This window comes from Lissotriton vulgaris, unplaced genomic scaffold (assembly GCF_964263255.1).
Source record: "Lissotriton vulgaris unplaced genomic scaffold, aLisVul1.2 SCAFFOLD_595, whole genome shotgun sequence".
NCBI classification, from domain to species: Eukaryota; Metazoa; Chordata; class Amphibia; order Caudata; family Salamandridae; genus Lissotriton; species Lissotriton vulgaris.
This window is the reverse complement of record NW_028241900.1, coordinates 1015253-1028687: the sequence shown is the minus strand read 5'-3', so window position 1 is coordinate 1028687 and position 13435 is coordinate 1015253. Positions and strand designations below refer to the sequence as shown.

The window sequence follows — 13435 nt, the reverse complement described above, 5'->3', positions numbered from 1 at the left end:
CTAAACTAAGATGCCTGTTGGTGCCAACAATTCCCAAAGTTAATGCATGTTCTAGGTGAGCAATGAACAGAATGCAGGGCTCTTTTCAAAGCGAGGTCTGTGAATCAACAGATACATCCACATGCCAATTACTTTAGTGTTTTTAAGAGAATTCACTTTCTTGGAACGAGTCTGCATGAAACCATCTTCAGGGCCTGGACAATTTCATGGCAAAACGGCACCTCTCAACATTGCAGCCAAGACAATATAACAACTGTTTCTGCCCGGTTTCGAACCGGGGACCTTTCGCGTGTGAGGCAAACATGATAACCACTACACTACAGAAACAGATGTCTACAGTTGATTCTTCTGTGATGAAACTTCTCAAAACAGGCTATTCCAAGGGCCTCTGGTTTTAGATTTCTTTCATGCAACCTTCCCAGACAGCCCTAGCTGAACGCTTGTATATGCCATGCAAGTTCAGCATTTTTGCAAAATGCTTAAAGAGAAATGTTTCCTATTTGCTCAGGCAGGGCAAGGTTAAAAGCATGAGACTCTAGCAAATATTCATCCACTACTGCAAAGAGAAAATTGATATTGGCTTTGAAATGCATACTTCAATGCTACTTTAAAAAAGCACCAATGAAAGGGCTCATCCGGGATTTGAACCCGGGACCTCTCGCACCCAAAGCGAGAATCATACCCCTAGACCAACGAGCCTTCGAAAGACCCGCACCTCTGAAAAGCTAATACCAGCTCTAAGCACGCAATGAAGATCATGCTGGGGACTTTTTCATGCTTGGTCTGTGAATACACATGAAATTCAGTGTCAACTTACCCTTTCTCAAATGATATCACTATCATTTATAAGTGTCCCCTTTTATTTTGTCCCAGCATTGGACACGTCTTACAGGAAGTCAGCACTTATTTATCTATTTCTGCAGTGGCTAGACCCTAAAGAGAAAGAATAAAAAGCTGTTCATAACAACATAAGAAACACATGTTGCATTTTTTCTCAAATGCTTATTCCCTTTGTGCAAATCGGAATGCCAAGCTGAATAACTGGGCCACAGATTCTGGCTAATTATCTTTCCCTTGAATGCAAGTAGCAATAAAAACTGCCTAATGCAGGACTAAAGCATTCCTTGCAAGCCTCTAACATCATAACATAACTGAGCTGCTGGTAGCAAGCTAAGCAATACCTTCCAAAAATGAGAAGTACATGTGCTAATCCGCTCAATCAGCGCTCGATCAGGCTCGATCAGGCGAGATATAGAAAAGGTGGAAAGGGTCCAAATGGCTGTCCCTTCCTTTTTAGGGTGGGTCCTTCTGACTATCATAGGATTGCTTGTAAGAGTGGCCAGGGTCAGAGAAAAAACTTTCAACCCTTCTTAGTGTTCTATCCAGAAGCAGGCATGTTCTGTGCCTTTAATTTCAGGCTTTTCCCAGCAGTCTCTGTTCTGCCTATGTAAATTAACAAAAGCAGTGCTTATTCATCACTTACTCTAATGTCCTTACTGTCCAGAAAGCTCTGCCTAAGTATGCTTTTTTTCTTTTTCAGTGAAATTCTAAATGTTTTTTCTGCCCAGTCTATGGCAGTAGAATGCTGCTTATGATGCCACATTTTGTTGAATCACCAAGGTACAACTACAGAGGAATATATGAGTCTGAACGACATGGAACTCTTAGCTAACACATCACAATGTGTGATGCTTGCCAACCAAGCACTAGATTCTGGAGCGCTGATGATCAGAACATTCTGCTCCTGAAGGAAAGGAAAGACAGCTGATGGAAAATAAAGTCTCAGTTTATATTAACGCTCTCTCTCTCCCAATATCTATCTATCTATCTATCTATCTATCTATCTATCTATCTATCTATCTATCTATCTATCTATCTATCTATCTATCTATCTATCTATCTATCTATCTATCTATCTATCTATCTATCTATCTATCTATCTATCTATCTATCTATCTATCTATCTATCTATCTATCTTTATATATGGATACCTGCGTACACATACATATAGATATGCCATGCATTCCTTTAGATTTGTTCCAACCTCTTACCATTTATTTGAGAATCCCTACTTTTCAAGTGACTGCAAATGAAGTCATTTCCGGCACCTTTTGGCCGGTGCAAGGTAACAAAAACACATGCCAACTTTTAATACAAATCATTGGTCTCTTTATTAACGCGCACTGTCAAACATGGGGCTTTCACACGTCAGGTAAACATGATAACCAATACACAACAGAAGCAGATGTAGATTGCTTATCAATGCCAGGATAGAATAGTTGTGAATTGAGTAATAGAAGGGCCCCTGAATTGATACTTATTATATACAGCCTGTAAGATAGTGAAAAATGCAGGCTAGGAAAGGAGATGCAAATATCAATGTATTAGAAAAATACATAAAGAGGAGTGATTTGCTTTTATTCATTCAAGGCTAGAAAAAATCAACATACTATTGCAAGCATTCATACACCACCAAATAGAAATAAACAATTCTGACATTAAACGTAAAGGTGACGATGCATTTGTATCATCACCTTGAGAAGGGTCACCGAGGAATTGAGCCCAGGGCTTCTGCACTTAAACACCAGAAACACTCCACTAAACTAAGATGCCTGTTGGTGCCAACAATTCCCAAAGTTAATGCATGTTCTAGGTGAGCAATGAACAGAATGCAGGGCTCTTATGAAAGCGAGGTCTGTGAATCAACAGATACATCCACATGCCAATTACTTTAGTGTTTTTAAGAGAATTCACTTTCTTGGAATGAGTCTGCATGAAACCATCTTCAGGGCCTGGACAATTTCATGGCAAAACGGCACCTCTCAACATTGCAGCCAAGACAATATAACAACTGTTTCTGCCCGGTTTCAAACCGGGGACCTTTCGCGTGTGAGGCAAACGTGATAACCACTACACTACAGAAACAGATGTCTACAGTTGATTCTTCTGTGATGAAACTTCTCAAAACAGGCTATTCCAAGGGCCTCTGGTTTTAGATTTCTTTCATGCAACCTTCCCAGACAGCCCTAGCTGAACGCTTGTATATGCCATGCAAGTTCAGCATTTTTGCAAAATGCTTAAAGAGAAATGTTTCCTATTTGCTCAGGCAGGGCAAGGTTAAAAGCATGAGACTCTAGCAAATATTCATCCACTACTGCAAAGAGAAAATTGATATTGGCTTTGAAATGCATAATTCAATACTACTTTAAAAAAGCACCAATGAAAGGGCTCGTCCGGGATTTGAACCCGGGACCTCTCGCACCCAAAGCGAGAATCATACCCCTAGACCAACGAGCCTTCGAAAGACCCTCACCTCTGAAAAGCTAATACCAGCTCTAAGCACGCAATGAAGATCATGCTGGGGACTTTTTCATGCTTGGTCTGTGAATACACATGAAATTCAGTGTCAACTTACCCTTTCTCAAATGATATCACTATCATTTATAAGTGTCCCCTTTTATTTTGTCCCAGCATTGGACACGTCTTACAGGAAGTCAGCACTTATTTATCTATTTCTGCAGTGGCTAGACCCTAAAGAGAAAGAATAAAAAGCTGTTCATAACAACATAAGAAACACATGTTGCATTTTTTCTCAAATGCTTATTCCCTTTGTGCAAATCGGAATGCCAAGCTGAATAACTGGGTCACAGATTCTGGCTAATTATCTTTCCCTTGAATGCAAGTAGCAATAAAAACTGCCTAATGCAGGACTAGAGCATTCCTTGCAAGCCTCTAACATCATAACATAACTGAGCTGCTGGTAGCAAGCTAAGCAATACCTTCCCAAAATGAGAAGTACATGTGCTAATCCGCTCAATCAGCGCTCGATCAGGCTCGATCAGGCGAGATATAGAAAAGGTGGAAAGGGTCCAAATGGCTGTCCCTTCCTTTTTAGGGTGGGTCCTTCTGACTATCATAGGATTGCTTGTAAGAGTGGCCAGGGTCAGAAAAAAACTTTCAACCCTTCTCAGTGTTCTATCCAGAAGCAGGCATTTTCTGTGCCTTTAATTTCAGGCTTTTCCCAGCAGTCTCTGTTCTGCCTATGTAAATTAACAAAAGCAGTGCTTATTCATCACTTACTCTAATGGCCTTACTGTCCAGAAAGCTCTGCCTAAGTATGCTTTTTTTCTTTTTCAGTGAAATTCTAAATGTTTTTTCCGCCCAGTCTATGGCAGTAGAATGCTGCTTATGATGCCACATTTTGTTGAATCACCAAGGTACAACTACAGAGGAATATATGAGTCTGAACGACATGGAACTCTTAGCTAACACATCACAATGTGTGATGCTTGCCAACCAAGCACTAGATTCTGGAGCGCTGATGATCAGAACATTCTGCTCCTGAAGGAAAGGAAAGACAGCTTGATGGAAAATAAAGTCTCAGTTTATATTAACGCTCTCTCTCTCCCAATATCTATCTATCTATCTATCTATCTATCTATCTATCTATCTATCTATCTATCTATCTATCTATCTATCTATCTATCTATCTATCTATCTATCTATCTATCTATCTATCTATCTATCTATCTATCTATCTATCTATCTATCTATCTATCTATCTATCTATCTATCTATCTATCTATCTTTATATATGGATACCTGCGTACACATACATATAGATATGCCATGCATTCCTTTAGATTTGTTCCAACCTCTTACCATTTATTTGAGAATCCCTACTTTTCAAGTGACTGCAAATGAAGTCATTTCCGGCACTTTTTGGCCGGTGCAAGGTAACAAAAACACATGACAACTTTTAATAAAAATCATTGGTCTCTTTATTAACGCGCACTGTCAAACATGGGGCTTTCAAACGTCAGGTAAACATGATAACCAATATACAACAGAAGCAGATGTAGATTGCTTATCAATGCCGGGATAGAACAGTTGTGAATTGAGTAGAAGAAGGGCCCCTGAATTGATACTTATTATATACAGCCTGTAAGATAGTGAAAAATGCAGGCTAGGAAAGGAGATGCAAATATCAATGTATTAGAAAAATACATAAAGAGGAGTGATTTGCTTTTATTCATTCAAGGCTAGAAAAAATCAACATACTATTGCAAGCATTCATACACCACCAAATAGAAATAAACAATTCTGTCATTAAACGTAAAGGTGACGATGCATTTGTATCATCACCTTGAGAAGGGTCACCGAGGAATTGAGCCCAGGGCTTCTGCACTTAAACACCAGAAACACTCCACTAAACTAAGATGCCTGTTGGTGCCAACAATTCCCAAAGTTAATGCATGTTCTAGGTGAGCAATGAACAGAATGCAGGGCTCTTTTCAAAGCGAGGTCTGTGAATCAACAGATACATCCACATGCCAATTACTTTAGTGTTTTTAAGAGAATTCACTTTCTTGGAATGAGTCTGCATGAAACCATCTTCAGGGCCTGGACAATTTCATGGCAAAACGGCACCTCTCAACATTGCAGCCAAGACAATATAACAACTGTTTCTGCCCGGTTTCGAACCGGGGACCTTTCGCGTGTGAGGCGAACGTGATAACCACTACACTACAGAAACAGATGTCTACAGTTGATTCTTCTGTGATGAAACTTCTCAAAACAGGCTATTCCAAGGGCCTCTGGTTTTAGATTTCTTTCATGCAACCTTCCCAGACAGCCCTAGCTGAACGCTTGTATATGCCATGCAAGTTCAGCATTTTTGCAAAATGCTTAAAGAGAAATGTTTCCTATTTGCTCAGGCAGGGCAAGGTTAAAAGCATGAGACTCTAGCAAATATTCATCCACTACTGCAAAGAGAAAATTGATATTGGCTTTGAAATGCATACTTCAATACTACTTTAAAAAAGCACCAATGAAAGGGCTCGTCCGGGATTTGAACCCGGGACCTCTCGCACCCAAAGCGAGAATCATACCCCTAGACCAACGAGCCTTCGAAAGGCCCGCACCTCTGAAAAGCTAATACCAGCTCTAAGCACGCAATGAAGATCATGCTGGGGACTTTTTCATGCTTGGTCTATGAATACACATGAAATTCAGTGTCAACTTACCCTTTCTCAAATGATATCACTATCATTTATAAGTGTCCCCTTTTATTTTGTCCCAGCATTGGACACGTCTTACAGGAAGTCAGCACTTATTTATCTATTTCTGCAGTGGCTAGACCCTAAAGAGAAAGAATAAAAAGCTGTTCATAACAACATAAGAAACACATGTTGCATTTTTTCTCAAATGCTTATTCCCTTTGCGCAAATCGGAATGCCAAGCTGAATAACTGGGTCACAGATTCTGGCTAATTATCTTTCCCTTGAATGCAAGTAGCAATAAAAACTGCCTAATGCAGGACTAAAGCATTCCTTGCAAGCCTCTAACATCATAACATAACTGAGCTGCTGGTAGCAAGCTAAGCAATACCTTCCCAAAATGAGAAGTACATGTGCTAATCCGCTCAATCAGCGCTCGATCAGGCTCGATCAGGCGAGATATAGAAAAGGTGGAAAGGGTCCAAATGGCTGTCCCTTCCTTTTTAGGGTGGGTCCTTCTGACTATCATAGGATTGCTTGTACGAGTGGCCAGGGTCAGAGAAAAAACTTTCAACCCTTCTCAGTGTTCTATCCAGAAGCAGGCATTTTCTGTGCCTTTAATTTCAGGCTTTTCCCAGCAGTCTCTGTTCTGCCTATGTAAATTAACAAAAGCAGTGCTTATTCATCACTTACTCTAATGTCCTTACTGTCCAGAAAGCTCTGCCTAAGTATGCTTTTTTTCTTTTTCAGTGAAATTCTAAATGTTTTTTCTGCCCAGTCTATGGCAGTAGAATGCTGCTTATGATGCCACATTTTGTTGAATCACCAAGGTACAACTACAGGTGAATATATGAGTCTGAACGACATGGAACTCTTAGCTAACACATCACAATGTGTGATGCTTGCCAACCAAGCACTAGATTTTGGAGCGCTGATGATCAGAACATTCTGCTCCTGAAGGAAAGGAAAGACAGCTTGATGGAAAATAAAGTCTCAGTTTATATTAACGCTCTCTCTCTCCCAATATCTATCTATCTATCTATCTATCTATCTATCTATCTATCTATCTATCTATCTATCTATCTATCTATCTATCTATCTATCTATCTATCTATCTATCTATCTATCTATCTATCTATCTATCTATCTATCTATCTATCTATCTATCTATCTATCTATCTATCTATCTATCTATCTATCTATCTATCTATCTATCTATCTTTATATATGGATACCTGCGTACACATACATATAGATATGCCATGCATTCCTTTAGATTTGTTCCAACCTCTTACCATTTATTTGAGAATCCCTACTTTTCAAGTGACTGCAAATGAAGTCATAACAAAAACACATGACAACTTTTAATAAAAATCATTGGTCTCTTTATTAACGCGCACTGTCAAACATGGGGCTTTCACACGTCAGGTAAACATGATAACCAATATACAACAGAAGCAGATGTAGATTGCTTATCAATGCCGGGATAGAACAGTTGTGAATTGAGTAGAAGAAGGGCCCCTGAATTGATACTTATTATATACAGCCTGTAAGATAGTGAAAAATGCAGGCTAGGAAAGGAGATGCAAATATCAATGTATTAGAAAAATACATAAAGAGGAGTGATTTGCTTTTATTCATTCAAGGCTAGAAAAAATCAACATACTATTGCAAGCATTCATACACCACCAAATCGAAATAAACAATTCTGACATTAAACGTAAAGGTGACGATGCATTTGTATCATCACCTTGAGAAGGGTCACCGAGGAATTGAGCCCAGGGCTTCTGCACTTAAACACCAGAAACACTCCACTAAACTAAGATGCCTGTTGGTGCCAACAATTCCCAAAGTTAATGCATGTTCTAGGTGAGCAATGAACAGAATGCAGGGCTCTTTTCAAAGCGAGGTCTGTGAATCAACAGATACATCCACATGCCAATTACTTTAGTGTTTTTAAGAGAATTCACTTTCTTGGAACGAGTCTGCATGAAACCATCTTCAGGGCCTGGACAATTTCATGGCAAAACGGCACCTCTCAACATTGCAGCCAAGACAATATAACAACTGTTTCTGCCCGGTTTCGAACCGGGGACCTTTCGCGTGTGAGGCAAACGTGATAACCACTACACTACAGAAACAGATGTCTACAGTTGATTCTTCTGTGATGAAACTTCTCAAAACAGGCTATTCCAAGGGCCTCTGGTTTTAGATTTCTTTCATGCAACCTTCCCAGACAGCCCTAGCTGAACGCTTGTATATGCCATGCAAGTTCAGCATTTTTGCAAAATGCTTAAAGAGAAATGTTTCCTATTTGCTCAGGCAGGGCAAGGTTAAAAGCATGAGACTCTAGCAAATATTCATCCACTACTGCAAAGAGAAAATTGATATTGGCTTTGAAATGCATAATTCAATACTACTTTAAAAAAGCACCAATGAAAGGGCTCGTCCGGGATTTGAACCCGGGACCTCTCGCACCCAAAGCGAGAATCATACCCCTAGACCAACGAGCCTTCGAAAGACCCTCACCTCTGAAAAGCTAATACCAGCTCTAAGCACGCAATGAAGATCATGCTGGGGACTTTTTCATGCTTGGTCTGTGAATACACATGAAATTCAGTGTCAACTTACCCTTTCTCAAATGATATCACTATCATTTATAAGTGTCCCCTTTTATTTTGTCCCAGCATTGGACACGTCTTACAGGAAGTCAGCACTTATTTATCTATTTCTGCAGTGGCTAGACCCTAAAGAGAAAGAATAAAAAGCTGTTCATAACAACATAAGAAACACATGTTGCATTTTTTCTCAAATGCTTATTCCCTTTGTGCAAATCGGAATGCCAAGCTGAATAACTGGGTCACAGATTCTGGCTAATTATCTTTCCCTTGAATGCAAGTAGCAATAAAAACTGCCTAATGCAGGACTAGAGCATTCCTTGCAAGCCTCTAACATCATAACATAACTGAGCTGCTGGTAGCAAGCTAAGCAATACCTTCCCAAAATGAGAAGTACATGTGCTAATCCGCTCAATCAGCGCTCGATCAGGCTCGATCAGGCGAGATATAGAAAAGGTGGAAAGGGTCCAAATGGCTGTCCCTTCCTTTTTAGGGTGGGTCCTTCTGACTATCATAGGATTGCTTGTAAGAGTGGCCAGGGTCAGAAAAAAACTTTCAACCCTTCTCAGTGTTCTATCCAGAAGCAGGCATTTTCTGTGCCTTTAATTTCAGGCTTTTCCCAGCAGTCTCTGTTCTGCCTATGTAAATTAACAAAAGCAGTGCTTATTCATCACTTACTCTAATGGTCTTACTGTCCAGAAAGCTCTGCCTAAGTATGCTTTTTTTCTTTTTCAGTGAAATTCTAAATGTTTTTTCCTCCCAGTCTATGGCAGTAGAATGCTGCTTATGATGCCACATTTTGTTGAATCCCCAAGGTACAACTACAGAGGAATATATGAGTCTGAACGACATGGAACTCTTAGCTAACACATCACAATGTGTGATGCTTGCCAACCAAGCACTAGATTCTGGAGCGCTGATGATCAGAACATTCTGCTCCTGAAGGAAAGGAAAGACAGCTTGATGGAAAATAAAGTCTCAGTTTATATTAACGCTCTCTCTCTCCCAATATCTATCTATCTATCTATCTATCTATCTATCTATCTATCTATCTATCTATCTATCTATCTATCTATCTATCTATCTATCTATCTATCTATCTATCTATCTATCTATCTATCTATCTATATATGGATACCTGCGTACACATACATATAGATATGCCATGCATTCCTTTAGATTTGTTCCAACCTCTTACCATTTATTTGAGAATCCCTACTTTTCAAGTGACTGCAAATGAAGTCATTTCCGGCACTTTTTGGCCGGTGCAAGGTAACAAAAACACATGACAACTTTTAATAAAAATCATTGGTCTCTTTATTAACGCGCACTGTCAAACATGGGGCTTTCACACGTCAGGTAAACATGATAACCAATATACAACAAAAGCAGATGTAGATTGCTTATCAATGCCGGGATAGAACAGTTGTGAATTGAGTAGAAGAAGGGCCCCTGAATTGATACTTATTATATACAGCCTGTAAGATAGTGAAAAATGCAGGCTAGGAAAGGAGATGCAAATATCAATGTATTAGAAAAATACATAAAGAGGAGTGATTTGCTTTTATTCATTCAAGGCTAGAAAAAATCAACATACTATTGCAAGCATTCATACACCACCAAATAGAAATAAACAATTCTGTCATTAAACGTAAAGGTGACGATGCATTTGTATCATCACCTTGAGAAGGGTCACCGAGGAATTGAGCCCAGGGCTTCTGCACTTAAACACCAGAAACACTCCACTAAACTAAGATGCCTGTTGGTGCCAACAATTCCCAAAGTTAATGCATGTTCTAGGTGAGCAATGAACAGAATGCAGGGCTCTTTTCAAAGCGAGGTCTGTGAATCAACAGATACATCCACATGCCAATTACTTTAGTGTTTTTAAGAGAATTCACTTTCTTGGAACGAGTCTGCATGAAACCATCTTCAGGGCCTGGACAATTTCATGGCAAAACGGCACCTCTCAACATTGCAGCCAAGACAATATAACAACTGTTTCTGCCCGGTTTCGAACCGGGGACCTTTCGCGTGTGAGGCAAACATGATAACCACTACACTACAGAAACAGATGTCTACAGTTGATTCTTCTGTGATGAAACTTCTCAAAACAGGCTATTCCAAGGGCCTCTGGTTTTAGATTTCTTTCATGCAACCTTCCCAGACAGCCCTAGCTGAACGCTTGTATATGCCATGCAAGTTCAGCATTTTTGCAAAATGCTTAAAGAGAAATGTTTCCTATTTGCTCAGGCAGGGCAAGGTTAAAAGCATGAGACTCTAGCAAATATTCATCCACTACTGCAAAGAGAAAATTGATATTGGCTTTGAAATGCATACTTCAATACTACTTTAAAAAAGCACCAATGAAAGGGCTCATCCGGGATTTGAACCCGGGACCTCTCGCACCCAAAGCGAGAATCATACCCCTAGACCAACGAGCCTTCGAAAGACCCGCACCTCTGAAAAGCTAATACCAGCTCTAAGCACGCAATGAAGATCATGCTGGGGACTTTTTCATGCTTGGTCTGTGAATACACATGAAATTCAGTGTCAACTTACCCTTTCTCAAATGATATCACTATCATTTATAAGTGTCCCCTTTTATTTTGTCCCAGCATTGGACACGTCTTACAGGAAGTCAGCACTTATTTATCTATTTCTGCAGTGGCTAGACCCTAAAGAGAAAGAATAAAAAGCTGTTCATAACAACATAAGAAACACATGTTGCATTTTTTCTCAAATGCTTATTCCCTTTGTGCAAATCGGAATGCCAAGCTGAATAACTGGGCCACAGATTCTGGCTAATTATATTTCCCTTGAATGCAAGTAGCAATAAAAACTGCCTAATGCAGGACTAAAGCATTCCTTGCAAGCCTCTAACATCATAACATAACTGAGCTGCTGGTAGCAAGCTAAGCAATACCTTCCAAAAATGAGAAGTACATGTGCTAATCCGCTCAATCAGCGCTCGATCAGGCGCGATCAGGCGAGATATAGAAAAGGTGGAAAGGGTCCAAATGGCTGTCCCTTCCTTTTTAGGGTGGGTCCTTCTGACTATCATAGGATTGCTTGTAAGAGTGGCCAGGGTCAGAGAAAAAACTTTCAACCCTTCTTAGTGTTCTATCCAGAAGCAGGCATGTTCTGTGCCTTTAATTTCAGGCTTTTCCCAGCAGTCTCTGTTCTGCCTATGTAAATTAACAAAAGCAGTGCTTATTCATCACTTACTCTAATGTCCTTACTGTCCAGAAAGCTCTGCCTAAGTATGCTTTTTTTCTTTTTCAGTGAAATTCTAAATGTTTTTTCTGCCCAGTCTATGGCAGTAGAATGCTGCTTATGATGCCACATTTTGTTGAATCACCAAGGTACAACTACAGAGGAATATATGAGTCTGAACGACATGGAACTCTTAGCTAACACATCACAATGTGTGATGCTTGCCAACCAAGCACTAGATTCTGGAGCGCTGATGATCAGAACATTCTGCTCCTGAAGGAAAGGAAAGACAGCTTGATGGAAAATAAAGTCTCAGTTTATAGTAACGCTCTCTCTCTCCCAATATCTATCTATCTATCTATCTATCTATCTATCTATCTATCTATCTATCTATCTATCTATCTATCTATCTATCTATCTATCTATCTATCTATCTATCTATCTATCTATCTATCTATCTATCTATCTATCTATCTATCTATCTATCTATCTATCTATCTATCTATCTATCTATCTATCTATCTATCTATCTATCTTTATATATGGATACCTGCGTACAAATACATATAGATATGCCATGCATTCCTTTAGATTTGTTCCAACCTCTTACCATTTATTTGAGAATCCCTACTTTTCAAGTGACTGCAAATGAAGTCATTTCCGGCACTTTTTGGCCGGTGCAAGGTAACAAAAACACATGACAACTTTTAATAAAAATACGCGCACTGTCAAACATGGGGCTTTCACACGTCAGGTAAACATGATAACCAATACACAACAGAAGCAGATGTAGATTGCTTATCAATGCCGGGATAGAACAGTTGTGAATTGAGTAGAAGAAGGGCCCCTGAATTGATACTTATTATATACAGCCTGTAAGATAATGAAAAATGCAGGCTAGGAAAGGAGATGCAAATATCAATGTATTAGAAAAATACATAAAGAGGAGTGATTTGCTTTTATTCATTCAAGGCTAGAAAAAATCAACATACTATTGCAAGCATTCATACACCACCAAATAGAAATAAACAATTCTGACATTAAACGTAAAGGTGACGATGCATTTGTATCATCACCTTGAGAAGGGTCACCGAGGAATTGAGCCCAGGGCTTCTGCACTTAAACACCAGAAACACTCCACTAAACTAAGATGCCTGTTGGTGCCAACAATTCCCAAAGTTAATGCGTGTTCTAGGTGAGCAATGAACAGAATGCAGGGCTCTTTTCAAAGCGAGGTCTGTGAATCAACAGATACATCCACATGCCAATTACTTTAGTGTTTTTAAGAGAATTCACTTTCTTGGAACGAGTCTGCATGAAACCATCTTCAGGGCCTGGACAATTTCATGGCAAAACGGCACCTCTCAACATTGCAGCCAAGACAATATAACAACTTTTTCTGCCCGGTTTCGAACCGGGGACCTTTCGCGTGTGAGGCGAACGTGATAACCACTACACTACAGAAACAGATGTCTACAGTTGATTCTTCTGTGATGAAACTTCTCAAAACAGGCTATTCCAAGGGCCTCTGGTTTTAGATTTCTTTCATGCAACCTTCCCAGACAGCCCTAGCTGAACGCTTGTATATGCCATGCAAGTTC

General features: G+C 39.7%; 10 non-coding genes across 10 annotated transcripts; all 10 read right to left on the bottom strand.

The window, feature by feature from the left end:
- Positions 1–254: 254 nt before the first annotated feature.
- Positions 255–327, bottom strand: TRNAV-CAC (transfer RNA valine (anticodon CAC)). Its single transcript has one exon. It is a non-coding gene; the product is annotated as a tRNA-Val (tRNA).
- Positions 328–627: 300 nt separating this feature from the next.
- On the bottom strand, positions 628–699 carry TRNAP-UGG (transfer RNA proline (anticodon UGG)). Its single transcript has one exon. It is a non-coding gene; the product is annotated as a tRNA-Pro (tRNA).
- A 2527-nt stretch (positions 700–3226) lies between these two features.
- On the bottom strand, positions 3227–3298 carry TRNAP-UGG (transfer RNA proline (anticodon UGG)). Its single transcript has one exon. It is a non-coding gene; the product is annotated as a tRNA-Pro (tRNA).
- Positions 3299–5464: 2166 nt separating this feature from the next.
- TRNAV-CAC (transfer RNA valine (anticodon CAC)) lies at positions 5465–5537 on the bottom strand. Its single transcript has one exon. It is a non-coding gene; the product is annotated as a tRNA-Val (tRNA).
- Positions 5538–5837: 300 nt separating this feature from the next.
- On the bottom strand, positions 5838–5909 carry TRNAP-UGG (transfer RNA proline (anticodon UGG)). Its single transcript has one exon. It is a non-coding gene; the product is annotated as a tRNA-Pro (tRNA).
- Positions 5910–8068: 2159 nt separating this feature from the next.
- On the bottom strand, positions 8069–8141 carry TRNAV-CAC (transfer RNA valine (anticodon CAC)). Its single transcript has one exon. It is a non-coding gene; the product is annotated as a tRNA-Val (tRNA).
- A 300-nt stretch (positions 8142–8441) lies between these two features.
- On the bottom strand, positions 8442–8513 carry TRNAP-UGG (transfer RNA proline (anticodon UGG)). The gene has a single exon. It is a non-coding gene; the product is annotated as a tRNA-Pro (tRNA).
- A 2104-nt stretch (positions 8514–10617) lies between these two features.
- On the bottom strand, positions 10618–10690 carry TRNAV-CAC (transfer RNA valine (anticodon CAC)). Its single transcript has one exon. It is a non-coding gene; the product is annotated as a tRNA-Val (tRNA).
- A 300-nt stretch (positions 10691–10990) lies between these two features.
- On the bottom strand, positions 10991–11062 carry TRNAP-UGG (transfer RNA proline (anticodon UGG)). Its single transcript has one exon. It is a non-coding gene; the product is annotated as a tRNA-Pro (tRNA).
- A 2166-nt stretch (positions 11063–13228) lies between these two features.
- TRNAV-CAC (transfer RNA valine (anticodon CAC)) lies at positions 13229–13301 on the bottom strand. Its single transcript has one exon. It is a non-coding gene; the product is annotated as a tRNA-Val (tRNA).
- Between the last annotated feature and the right edge of the window lie 134 nt (positions 13302–13435).